The 13939-nt window shown below is 39.7% G+C and overlaps 1 protein-coding gene across 13 annotated transcripts in view; it reads left to right on the top strand.

Annotated features, from left to right (window-relative positions):
* The window catches only part of OSBPL8 (oxysterol binding protein like 8), a 157190-nt gene that overhangs the window by 98395 nt on the left and 44856 nt on the right, over positions 1–13939 (top strand). The gene's annotated exons all lie outside the window — the stretch shown is intronic.

Below are 13939 nucleotides of genomic sequence, written 5' to 3'. Positions count from 1 at the left end.
TAGGTGAAATTCCTTCAGTGTAAAGGTCTCTCCTCTATTACAAGATTATAGTCTTCCTGCTATATGATATCTAATGTTCCTTTATGAATTGATGGACATTGTGAATTATAGGTTTTTTAAAAAATGTCTCATCTAGATGAGAACCCTGATAGCAGTGCCACAATTTTGGGGGGAAATTTTACTGGTCCATAGAATTCAAATCTAGGAACCATAGGTTTATGTCATTTACCTGCGTGAGGACATTGTGGGTATAGGATAAAGATAGGGAAAGTTTTGTTACTGAATGGAGTAATGGAACATGAAGTTAGTTGGATATGTGGATACAACTGTGAAACCAAAATAGCTTCTTCAGGGCCTTGTTGGCCTCATCATTAGAAAATTTCTGGAGTGTGGCAGCCTGTAATTTAATTTATGTCCAACTCCAAAGTTCCTGGGTTGGATAGAGTCTCTGGTGGGTAAGTAAAAAGATGTGAGCATTGGCACCAATATTTGATTATCACCTGGGAGAGGGTATGGAGAGATTAGTATTCATGCTTGTCATGCTAGAATGAGCAATATTGTCTTATAACTTGGTTCTCATGCTTGGAGAGAAGGGCTAGCAGACTAGTTACTTTTGCAACACTAAGAGATTCAAATCAATACAGTGGGGAATGGAATTTTTCTTTATCTGTTATGTTTTTAGTTCTTTTCCCTCTCCTTTTCAATCCTCACCCAAGGATATGTTTCCATTGATTTTAGAGAGAGAAAGAAACATCGATCCCTTGCCTCCCCCCATGCCTCAACCTGGGATTGAACCGAACCCACAACCTGGGTATGTTCCCTGACCAAGAATCAAACCTGCAACCTTCCTGTGCACGGGACGATGCTCCAACCAACTGAGCCACCTGGTCAGGGCTTATTTGTTATGTTTTGAGAACTTAGTTATACAGAAGGAAAGAGTAAAAAGCTTTCTTTTCTAACACAATACTTGCATGGATTTCCAGTGGAAGAATCCTTGAAATATGTTTTCTAAGTTTTGGGTTGAGTTCTTGATTTACAAACTGCCCTTGTATGTAAAGGGTGATTCAGTTGAGTGACCTTTGTCCTATGGGCTTCTCTTCTTCACTATCATTAAGATGTCCCTCACTTTTCTCCCTTTCTACTACAGACTCTATTGTGGTCTGGGATCATCTTTTTTATCCCTGGTCTTTGAGTCTCTTCTTACCATAAAACTGCTTGATGCTGGCATCTGTGTTGACAGGCTTAGGGAAAGGAGAATGAGGAGGAGCTAGAAAGTAAACCCTACTCTACTCCCAGGCCTGGATTCTACTCTTGGCTCTTTTCTTGTTTACTATGTGATTGCTAAGCGTATATCTCTCAGAGCCCGATTACCTTATCTGTAAAAACCAGGACACTATTAATTTTACATGTCATATTGTTATTTAACTCTATTGAGAATATATGTGAAAACACTTTTTTAAAACATTAATTACTGTATAATTATGAAGTAGTATTAGGTATTTACATTCACAGATACTATTAATTTAGTACATTTTCAGTTAAATAGACTTTTGTTAACAGTCTTAGAAACCTAAGTACCTCATTAAACATTTACCAGGTGTACCGGTTAATAATGCGGATTTTTTCCAATAGAAAAAATCAGTGGTTCTCAACCTTCTGGCCCTTTAAATACAGTTCCTCATGTTGTGACCCAGCCATAAAATTATTTTCGTTGCTACTTCATAACTATAATGTTGCTACTGTTATGAATCATAATATAAATATCTGATATGCAGGATGGTCTAGGCGACCCCTGTGAAAGGGTCGTTCGACTGCCAAAAAGGTCGTGACCCACAGATTGAGAACTGCTGCAATAGATGGAGTTACACATATGTTGATATATATATGCGATTTGATATGTATGCTATTTTGTTGTATTGACAGCAAGCTTCAAAACTTCATATGTCAAATATTCTGAAGGTGTTAACATAGATATTTTTACACTTAAAAATGTCATATTTTGTGCCCAAAAAACAGCATTTACGGGAAGTTTTAATTCATTACTTTATTTTGAAGAAAAGTGCTGCTGAAAGTTAACATATACTTTGGGAAGCTTATGGTGAACATGCTCCATCTCAAGATATTTGTGAATGCTGGTTTAAACACTTTAAAAGTGATGATTTCGACGTGAAAGGCAACATCCAGGTCAACCGAAAAAGTTTGAAGACCAACAATTACAAGCATTATTGGATGAAGATGCATGTCAAACTCAAAAACAACTTGCAGAAAAATTAAACGTTTCTCAACAAACAATTTCCAATTGTTTACAAGCAATGGGAAAGATTTTAAAGGAAGGAAAATGGATGCCACATCAACTGAATGAAAGACAAATGGAAAACCAAAAAGTCATCAGTAAAATGTTGCTTCAACAGCACAAAAGAAAGTCTTTTTTGCATTGAATTTGACTGGCGATGAAAAGTGGATTTATTTTGAGAATCACAAATGCACAAAATCATGGGTTGATCTAGGTCAGCCATCAACATGGACTGCAAGGCCAAATCACTTCGGAAAGAAGACAATACTCTGCGTTTGGTAGGATCAGGAAGGTATGGTGTATTACTCGCTTCTAAAACCAGGTGAAATCGTTAATACTGATCGCTACCTACAACAAATCAATTTGAACCACACTCTGATCGTTAAAGGACCAGAATGGGCCAGAAGACACGGCAAAGTAATTTTGCTTCTTGATGACGCACCATCACACACTTCAAAACCAGTTAAAGACACGTTAAAAGATCTTGCCTGGGAAGTATTAACCCACCCGCCGTATTCACCAGACCCTGCTCCTTCAGATTACTACTTGTTCCAATCGATGGCACACGCACTGTCTGAGGAGCACTTCAAAACATACGAAGAAGTGGAAAATTGGGTCTATGAATGGTTTTCCTCAAAACAAGGAAAGTTCTATTGGGACGGTATCCACAAATTACCTGAAAGATGGGGGAAATGTGTAGCTAGCGATGGACATTACTTTGAATAAAGCACTTTTGATGTTTCTCTTGAAATTATCGTGTTTTCTTTGATTACAAAATCCGCATTATTAACCGATACACCTAGTAATTATAAAGAACTTGTCATCCAAAGGAAAGTACAATATTATACTTATTGTAGTAAATATCCTATATAATAAAGAGATAATATGCTAATTAGACCGAACCGCAGAATGACCGTCCATTCAAAGGACAGTCCAGATGAAACCAGGGCTGTGAGGGCCGGCTAAGGCTGTGAGGGGCTGTGAGGGCTGGGCCTCTTGCACCAAATTCGTGCATTGTGCCTAATATATCTCTATTTTTTTTTAATATTTTAATAATTTTTATTTCTTAAAGTATTAAAAAGAGTATTACCTATGTCTCCTTTTTCCCCCCCTTGACATTCCCCCGGCCCCTCCCCCCCCGATGTCTTGTGTCCATTGGTTAATCTTATATGCATGCATATAAGTCCTTCAGTTGATCTCTTAATTCCCCCCCCCCCAAACCCTCCCCAGGCTTCCCACAGTAGTTTGACATTCTGTTCAATGTTGCTCTGCTTCTGTATCTACCCCTGTTCATCAGTCTATACTGGTCCCCTTTATTTGTCCCAACCTCACTGGAGTAGTCTCAACCTCACCAGGGCCGTCTGAGCCTCACCAGGGCCGTTTCAACCTCACCAGGGCCGTCCCTACCTCACGGGGGCCGTTTCAACCTCACCGGGGCCGTCCCTACCTCACGGGGGCCGTTTCAACCTCACCGGGGCTGTCCCTACCTCACGGGGGTCTTTTCAACCTCACTGGGGCCGTCCTTACCTCACCGGGGCCGTTTCAACCTCACCAGGGTCGTCCCTACCACACCGGGGCCGTTTCAACCTCACCGGGGCCATCCCGACCTCACCGGGGCCGTATCGTTCTCACCGGGGCTGTCCCGACCTCACCGGGGCCATCCCAGCCTTACCGGGGAAACAGGAAGTTTGGCCCTCTGTCCCCTGCCGTCGGCTTCCCACCAGACAAAATCTCCAGGCGTTCCTGGTGGCTGAACATCCAGCACTCCTGCCCTCCACCAAGTGCACAGACTGCCTGTCTGCTGTCCCCCAGCGCCCCACAAGAGACTGGGACCAGTGGGCATGTTTGTGCGCTTGCTGGTACAGCGGTTCCACAGTGCCGGCCCAGTCAGGCCCAGCCCCAGCCTGCCCCGGACCCGACTCCGCCCCCCGATTGCGTCCCTCCCAGATGCAAGGAGCTGAAATCTGCAGCCTGCTGGGATGGGCTCTGTACTTGGTGCCTCTGCACATCCTACTCAGTCTCAATGCGCTTCTTTCTATTCGAGGAGTTGAAATCTGCAGTTTGTTGGGTTGGGCTCTGTACTTGGTGTCACATCCTACTCAGTCTCAATGTTCTTTCTCTCCTTCCAGTTGTAGAGCTTCCACTGGGCCAACTTTCCCATGGTTCTGTATGATAGGTGTTTGTCTGATATTTGGTAGTTTCGATGTTGTTGTGTGAGGTAGCACGCACAGGTCTCTTCCTTATGCCGCCATCCTGGTTCTCCTGGGTCTGCTTCTTGAGTGTGTCTCCCATGGCTGCGAGCAGTTGAAGTCTGCAATTTGTTGGGATAGGCTGCAAAAGCGCAGGTGGGTCTTTTTGTGCACCTGGCACAGCTTGGATGGGGATGTAAATTGATTAGGGCTGAGTCTCAGGGAGTCGCCATGGCGGAGCAAATAGCACTGGCTGAGTCTCCGCGGCCCCTTGAATCTCTGCCAGGGCTTTGTGTCCCCCAGTGCCTGCGAGCAGCTGTGCAACAGAGTCTCCCTCGCTTTCTGATGGCTGCAAGGCCGTGCTGCCTCTCCCCTTAGGGTCTGGTGCCTCATGATCCCGCCCGAACCAGCTCAGTGGATTTGAAAGTTTGCAAAAGCAAAGGCGTTTCTACTTGTGAGTCTGGCACAGCCCAGATGGGAATGTAAATTGCGTAGGGCGGGGTCACAGGGAGTCGCCGGGGCGGAGACTCAGCGGCCCCTTGCCTATCCAGGACACCAGGACTTTGCGTCCCCCAGTGCCGGCGAGCAGCCGAGCGCCAGAGCCTCCCTCGCTTTCTGACCGCTGGAAGGCCGTGCCATCTCTCGCCTTGGGGCCTGGGGCCTCAGAGACCCGCCCGAACCAGCTCAGTGGATTTGAGAGTTTGTAAAATACAGTCATTCCCTCTTGTGCCTCTGGCACAGCCCGGAGGATAGGGCGGGGTCACAGGGAGTCGCCAGCGTGGAGGAAATAGCGATGGCGGCGTCTCCGCGCCCCTCGCCTCCCCGGGACACCAGGACTTCTTGTCCCTCAGTGCCGGCGAGCAGCCGCGTGTCAGAGCTTCCCTCGCTCTCCGACCACTGCAAGGCCGTGGCCGCCTCTCCCTGTGGGATCTGGGGCCTCAGAGACCCGCCCCGAGCAAGCCCAGAGGGTTCGAGGGTTCGTAAAAAACCGCGAATCCATTTGCAGCCCGCCTGGCGTGTGACTGCGTACCTCTGGTTTTGGTGCCTCCGTAGCTCCCACTCAGTCTCACTGCGCTTCTTTCTTTTCTTCCAGTTGTAGATCTCCCACTGGGCCAACTTCCCCATGGTTCTGAGTGGTGGTTGTTTTCCTCATAGTTGATAGTTTCAATGATGCTGTGAGAGAGCAGCACGCACAGGTCCACTCCCTACGCCGCCATCTTGGTTCTCCTATCTCTAAATAAGAATGCTATTCAGTCTAAGATTATCTTAAGCTATCCTTTTAATTTTGTATGTGCATTTGCATGTACTTATGTTGAGAACATATTTAATGTTGAGAATCTATAGAGTTATTTTCTGAGGAAATGTAGGATAATAAATTTGCTTTGTATAATTTTCACACCATATAATCAACATGATTTTTACCAATTAACAGCTAACAAATTACTTTGCCATATTGATGGGTGGAAATTGATGGAGAGCTTTATTGTTGAGCTTTATTTTATTTCAAAGCAGATGTCATTATCTCCCATTTCAATTCTTATGTCCTTATAAAGGGTATTAATGGACTTGTTTACTAAGCCTGAGCTGCTGCCATGTGTGAACTGTATTCTTATTTGGATTGCTTGCACTGTGAGGGAACTTACTGCTAAGTTTATATAGTTACATCTTCAGATATTTAGTTCATTTTATAGGTTAGTGGTTCTCTTCATAATTGGACATAGTACTAAGTCTTTTTTTTTTTTTAAAGAACACTTCAATGTATTGGATGTATCCTCGGCTTAATTTGCCATCACTTTTTGGTAGAATATATATTCTAGTTACTAGATTCTATTCTAGAATCTAGTACATACAGCTTTTCTCTTACAGGGTCCTGTGAGGGAAGTAAGGCCTATAGAAAATAACAATTGAATATTTTCTCAATCTTCCCAAGAATATGGTGTGTGGTTAGAGCCATTATAGATACGTGGGAGAAAAAGTTAATTCCTTTTGAACAGTGGATATACAGTGCATTAGGCTTAATTCTGTTGTAACCCCAGGTGAGAAGAGCTACTTTAGTAAATTATTTAAAAACATGCATTGAAAGTAAATTTTTGAGATCTTGCATGGTCAAAAGTATCTTTATTTTACTGTAATATGTAATTGATAGTCTGGCAGGATATGGAATCCTAATTTAGAAGTTGCTTCCAGTTTTGAAGGCATGCTTTTATTTTTGTCCTGATACCAGTAGTAGTATTGATGTTGGTAACTTACCTGATTCCTGATCTAGAGGAACTTGGTTTTGTGAATTATGTGCAAAATGATCCTTTGGTATAAATACAGATAGTTTTTACTGCTGTTGCTTTGTTGTTAGGCTTTCTTGAATCTGCAAGTCAGTGACTAATTGTTTATGTCATACTTACCAGTGTCAAATTTATGTTGTTGTATCCTCTCTTGGACACATACTTGTGAGATATATACTGAGTGGCCAGATTATTATGACCACCTGACATTTGTAGGCAAATTAGCCGTACACCGACTGCATCGTATGGAAGCCGAAGGAAGGCCTATTCGAACACCTTTGCTGTGTGCAGTTTACCAAGATAAAACATTTCCAGTTCGCACAGGAACACAAGGATTGGACAGTCGAGCATTGGAAAAAAGTCATGTGGTCTGATGAATCACGTTTCCAGTTGCATCATGCAGATGGCAGAGTGAGAATTGGGTGGAAACAGCATGAAAGCATGCACCCCACATGCATGAGTACAACCCTTCAAGTTGGTGGGGGCAGTGTTATGGTTTGGGGCATGTTTTCCTGGCATGATTTGGGCTCTTTAATTCGTGTGGAACAACGTCTGAATAGCACAACATACCTAAGTATCGTTGCTGATCAAGTTCATCCTGTCATATTGATGGCATATCCCAATGGAGATTGCTTCTTCCAACAAGACAATGCGCCATGCCACGGTGCTCGTATTGTGCAGGAGTGCTTTCAAGAACATGAGGGAGACTTTACCTTGCTTAGGTGGCTCCCCACAATCACCAGATCTCAATCCAATTGAGCATTTGTGGGACAAAGTTAAAAGAGCCATCAGGCAGCTGGTTCCACAGCCATCAAATCTCACAGAACTGGACAGTGCTATTCATCAGGCATGGTGTCCGATTCCTTGCATCACCTTTTAACATCTCGTGGAGTCAATGCCAAGAAGAATTGCCGCAGTATTGAAGGCAAAAGGTGGCCCAACGAAATACTGATGGGGTGGTCATAATAATCTGGCCCCTCAGCGTATAGCCATACCTATTGTTTTTATTTTTCTTGTGTATTTTATTTTTTATTTTTCAAAAATATTTCTTGCCCAGCCAGCATGGCTCAGTGGTTGAGCGTTGACCTATGAACCAGGAGGTCACAGTTCTGTTCTTAGGTTGTGGCTCGATCCCCAGTAGATGGTTGGCGTGCAGGAGTCAGCTGATCAATGATTCTCTCATCATTGATGTTTCTCTCTCTCTTTCTCTCTTTCTCTCTCTCTCTAACTCTCTGAAGTGAATAAATATATATTTTTAAAAAATTTATCTTCTGTAATTTTAGTTGAGATTTAAGAGGGAACACATTAGGTCATTGTCTATATTCTGGAACATTTCTAGATTTTACATGCTATTCAATTTGATCATTATAATAGTCCCATAATATAGGTAATATTATTAGCATTTTATAAATGAAAAAACACAGACTTAGAGAAATTAAGTTAATAGCTCAAATATATCCAGTTAGGCTAGAACTAGGATTTGAACCTAGGAAGTTTAATTTCAAATCCTGCTTAACCATCCTATCTAATAAAAGGGTAATATGCAAATTAAGCATCACTCTGTCACAAATATGGCAGCGCCCATAGCCACATGATGGCGGCGCCCAGTCCTCTCAGCCCCACCAGTCCCGGCGGGGCGGCCGCTGAGAGCAGGCAGCATGAGCAGCCTGGTGGAATGCTTGCTTCATCACCACGGCGACGAGGCAAGCGTTCCACCCTGGCCACAGAGGGCTTCTGGGCAGTGGACACAGAGCTTCTGGGGTAGGGGGAGTGGAAATGCTTGCGCCATTGCCCCTCCGACGAGGCAAGCGTTCTGCGCCCGGCCGCGGATGGGCCTCTGGCCAGGCTGGGGCGTGGAACACTTGCATTGTTGCATCTGTGCCCGGCCACAGATGGGCCTCTGCGCCGCGGAGAGCCTTTGGGCAGCGGGCGCGGAGTGACCAGGCCCTGCAGAGAGCTACTGGCACACGGATTCGTGTGCAGGGCTACTAGTTATACTATAATGCCTTTGTGGTATTTTGTCCTTTATGCCTTAAGAGACAAGCACCCATTTTATGAATTAATTATAGTTATTTCTCTATTGTCTATAATTCATGCTAATTTATATTTCATGAAATGGAGATAAGCAGAAATAAAACCCTGTTGTAGTTGTGGGTATCAACTATACAGTTATTCTTATCACTAATTGATTTTTAAATGTCTTTGCTTAAAGAAGAATATGTTATATACAGGAAATCGAGTTTGTTTTTAAGTGTCCTTTCTAGTAAAGAGAAAGTCTTGGGTTATATGGAATGCTGTTGTATATGAGTGGAGTACCAGCCTTGAAATGTATGCATAATGAAGAAGGAAACTGAGATCGTATTGTAAGGTATCTGTAAAAATGAACCACAAAGTCAGTTGTAACTGAATTAGTTGTTGTCCAGCTAAGTGGGATGCATTCCCAGATTGAAAGTAAAAACTATGGCCGGAAAAATCAATCTAGGATATATAAAGAAAATAACTGACTAGAGTTTTTTAATTTCAATTAAGGTAGAGTAAGGTAAATGGATTGTAATATAACTAGGAAAGAATTTTTTGGAATTTTAAGGTTAGCTGTTGAGAGGACATAGTGTAAAATTTTGGCTATAGGTACTTTCCTATTAGATTTAATACTGTGGGATCATACCAGTCACTTAGTTTTAAAGAATGATACTTCTTTCTTTACTGAGAAAATAAAGGTAATTTTTTAATAGGAGTGTTTTAAGTGGAAAATACTCATTGGTAGATTATATATTTTGAAAAGTTTAAATGTAATGAAGAACTGTAGCAGCTCATACTTGTTTCAAAGGAACATGTATTGGAGTAGTATAGTCTTTTTTATCTTCTCTGTTGATTAGTTTGGATTAACACTGTCTTAATGACTCGTAGATCTCTGCTAGAGGTGAAACTTAAATGTTTATCCTTTGCTTTAGCTGTTGGAATCCATTAAAATTGTACTTGAAAGAATATCTTTCCTTATGAATTCTTAATCATGGCTGAGGCAAGCAGTAGATTAGATATAAATCTAGAGGCTTCAGGAAGGATAAACAGTATTATGTTTATATCCATTTTGGAAGTAAGCAAAACAAACAAACAAAGGAAATAATCATAAGAGGTGGGTACTGTGGCGGATCCTACAAAAACATAATAGATGTGGGGAAAAGTGTTGCATTTTTGAGAAAGGAAGATAAACTGATTTTATTACTTCATCCTGAATCTTTTAAGTATTGATCTTGGTTTGTTTTCCTAAAGCAGCAATTCAGTGCAGGGCATTACTGGAAGCTAAAACGTTAGTGGAATAGCCTTTCTTGTTTATCAAGTCATTTAAAAAACCCAGCAGCATGGTTTAATGCCTTTTCTGTCAGTCTCTTTCTCGGTCTGTTTATTACTGATTTGACGGGCTCTGGTCCTTCTCCTTTGCTGTTAAACGTGTGTGTCCTTTGTTTGTGCTGGTGGCTTTTGCTATAGTTGGATGTGAGAGAAAAGCCTGTCATTGCCATACTCATATAATTAGCCTTCTGGGTGAACATATACATTAAATAGACTTTCTAAGCCATGAAAGAGGGAAGCTCACAACAGCGTAGATTTTCTTCCTGTACTGTTGTTTCGCCTGTTTTATGTCCTCCACGAATTGATGGCCGAAAGCTTGTCCGGAATGCTTCATTTGGAGGATACAATGAACTTTCGTTGCCAGGTTTGTTTTTTAGTCTTATTTCTTAATTTCTTACACAGTTTTCATTAAAATAAAATAGACATTTTAATATCTTAAACCTGCTTTGGTTTAAAGAAAACAACTTTATGTGAAAGGTTAGGTTTTAGTAGCTGCTGCTGTAGCGCTTGGCTTTTCCATATTTTCTCTTACAATTTCTTAAGCTCAAACTTGAGAACTAATGATTCAGTAAAGTACAAATTTTCAATACTTATGAGTTTTTGTTTTAATTATAGAGGTAAATAGTATACCCTTTGATAAAATTAAAGCCTTTTCTGGATTTGAGATGAATGTAAAATTCTATAAATGAACAAATTATTCTGAGATTTCTATAAATGAAACCCAAATATTTAATATTGATATTTGTTTGGCTGTTTTCAGGAAGAGTAACTAACCTAAAATTGATGTTTAGTTTAATTTTTAATAGCTCAAGCCCTGACTAAGTGAAGTTTTCTGCCTGAGAATAATATTTGACATCCCTTACTTGTTGTTAGATATGTTTGTGTATGTTGTTTTTGCTAAGAAAAACAAATTGTTAGGGAAATAGTTATTAAATGAAATTTGGTGTTTAACAGCTATGATTTAGACATTAAATCATTTGTCAGTGAGAGGTAAATATAAATTGATCTTTTATTGTTTGAAAAAGATTTATTGTAGCAAATATTTGGATATATTTTAAAATATAAACATTTTTTTCTTTTCAAAATTTTAAACTGCTACATAATTATATCTACTCTTTAAAGTTATATTTTTCTTTTAAAATAAAAATACTCTTAATATTCATGAAAAAGAAATATTGACTGAAACTGGTACTTTAACAATCTATTTTTCTGACACATATTTTGTTATTCTATTTTCACACTAATTTTTATTCTTGACTTTTTGTGAATATTCATGTTGATAGATGATATATTCATTTCTTTGTGATAATGAAACACTATAGAAGGTATTACCTGAGCAATTAAATAAATTATTTTTAAATTCACTGATTTCATTTTCTTTTTTAAGTGTTTCTGAAAAGAATTGGAAACCATAGTCCTGAACTGTTGCCTAAGTAGTGTAAGCTTTAAATAGCATTTATAATCCATATTTAGTCTTGTTAGTGTGGCATGGTACTATCATGCTTCTTTCTTACATTCTCAAAGGGTTATAAAGTATATTAGTATTTATCTTTGTTTGAAGTGGCTTTGAAAATACAATATACTGAATTTTTTAAATGTTGCTAAATGCTCTCTTTGCTTTTACAATGTGATTTCCATTTCTATATTTGTTTCTGCCTCCTTGTTCTTTTTTTAAAGAAAGCCAGCAAGCTTGCTGGAATACCTTTGTTGACCTTGTCTCAAGTCTGCTCAATACTAAAGAATCATGTGACCCTAATAAAAAAATAGAAAACGTCACTTTTCAAATTTGGTATTTACTTAATTAGGTAATTAAAGGCAGAATTGTCAGTTTTCTTATCAAAGAATATATTGAACGTCATTCTGGATCAATTTGTTTGAATGGAAAAGTGAATGATTGGCTTGTTTTTCTAATTCTTGAAACAGAAAATATCATACTCATACAGATACTTCCATATTCCACTTAATACAACCAACAGTTATATTATAACCAGCCATGATAAAAAGCTCTTTAAAATATGTTTTATCAGCTCTTTTAAATATGTTTTAAATGGAATTAAGTACTTCCACGAAGCAAGCAGCTTTTTATGTATTTTTTAAAGTTAAAACTAAAAATGGAAAGTCTTGGTCATTTTATTGTAATGAAAAGAAAAATTATAGGTGTGTTTTTTTTTCATCTGACATTTAAAGGTAACTTTATCTTACTACTTTGATCACAACCTTTTTTCATTTTAGTTTTCCTTAGGAAAATATTTTTTTAATTTTTTTTTGTCATTTCTACCTTCAGAAGTACATTTGATATGACCTTTTTCTTTATAATGAGCTATAATATAGAAATGGTACTCCTGCCCATGTACTCATAGTGATACCATAGTACAGTTTTTTAAAAGTTTATATAGAGAATCTCTTATTTTTAAATATGTTTTTATTGATTTGAGGGAGAGAGGAATGGAGAAGGATAGAAACATTAATGAGAAAAAAACATCAACTGGCTGCCTCCTGCATGCCCCCTCCTAGGGATCGAGCCAGCAACCCGGGCATGTGACCTGTTGGTTCATAGGTTGATACTCAACCACTGAGCCACATCAGTCTGGCTAGAGAATCTTTTAAAATATGATTTGTTTATAGGTTTTGACAGATAACATACAAACTAGGTTTATTAATGTCCTTTTCCAACATTTGAAACTTTCTATAAGACATACTTACTTGCATGGTAAAAAAAAAGCTTATTCAGACTTACAACTTCTACTTTTGTTTTATTTACTGTTCAGTTTTTAAAATAATATGTGAATGTAGACACAGTGAAGTGGTGTTTTTCTTCATTTAAGAAATGGATTTGTCTAAATTCACATGAATATAAAACTTCACTAGAGAAATTGAAGTCTGTTTTTGTGAGAATAAAAGACATCATTTTTTATTTACAATATACACTTTTAGAAAAGCTTTATGCTCTTGTACATATATTTAGAAGATCTTTGAAGTGTTTTATATTAGTTTATTAGCATTGAGAATTACCTATTACAAGTATTTATTACTTTGAAATATTTTACAACTTTTAAGCTGAATTATATAACTTCAGTTTGTTTTACACTAAAGATTCTAATTCTGATAAGTTTTCATTTAAAATTCCATGTTGGATTTATGAGACAGGTTTTTTCCCCCAAGGGTTGGAGTTGTGTGATCATTCTCTTTACCAGAGGGGGCGGGAGGGGGGTGGGGCTGGTGGAGGGGGTAATTCCTTCTTTATATTACAGAAAAAAATTCTCTAAAATCTCTGAATTAGGAAAATGGAATGGATTTGTTCTTAGCTGATATAAACCAAATATAGAATAAATGGTATTTTTGCTATGCTAGAAATGATTTTTAAGTCCTGGGCTATGAATAATTATATCCTATACAATAAAAGGCTAATATGCAAATTGGCCAAATGGCAGAACAACCAGTCGCTATGACACGCACTGACCACCAGGGGTCAGACGCTCAACGCAGTAGCTGCCCCCTGGTGGTCAGTGCTCCCACAGGGGGAGCACCACTCAGCCAGAAGCTGGGCTCACGGCTGGCGGGTGCAGTGGTGGTGGTGGGAGCCCCTCCCGCCTCCGCTGCAGCGCTAAGGATGTCTGACTGCCTAAGCCGTCAGCCAGACATCCCCCGAGGGCTCCCGGACTGTGAGAGGGCACAGGCCAGGCTGAGGGACCCGCCCCTCTAAGTGCATGAATTTCATGCACCGGGCCTCTAGTGTGTGTATATATATATATATATATATCTTAGATGTTTATATTTTTAATATAGGTTTTTATTGGACTCAGAACAAATAGCTTTAGGGAAGAGTTAAT

The sequence above is a fragment of the Myotis lucifugus genome, unplaced genomic scaffold, assembly GCF_000147115.1.
Source record: "Myotis lucifugus unplaced genomic scaffold, Myoluc2.0 scaffold_9, whole genome shotgun sequence".
NCBI lineage: Eukaryota > Metazoa > Chordata > Mammalia > Chiroptera > Vespertilionidae > Myotis > Myotis lucifugus.
This window is presented reverse-complemented; position numbering and strand designations above follow the sequence as displayed.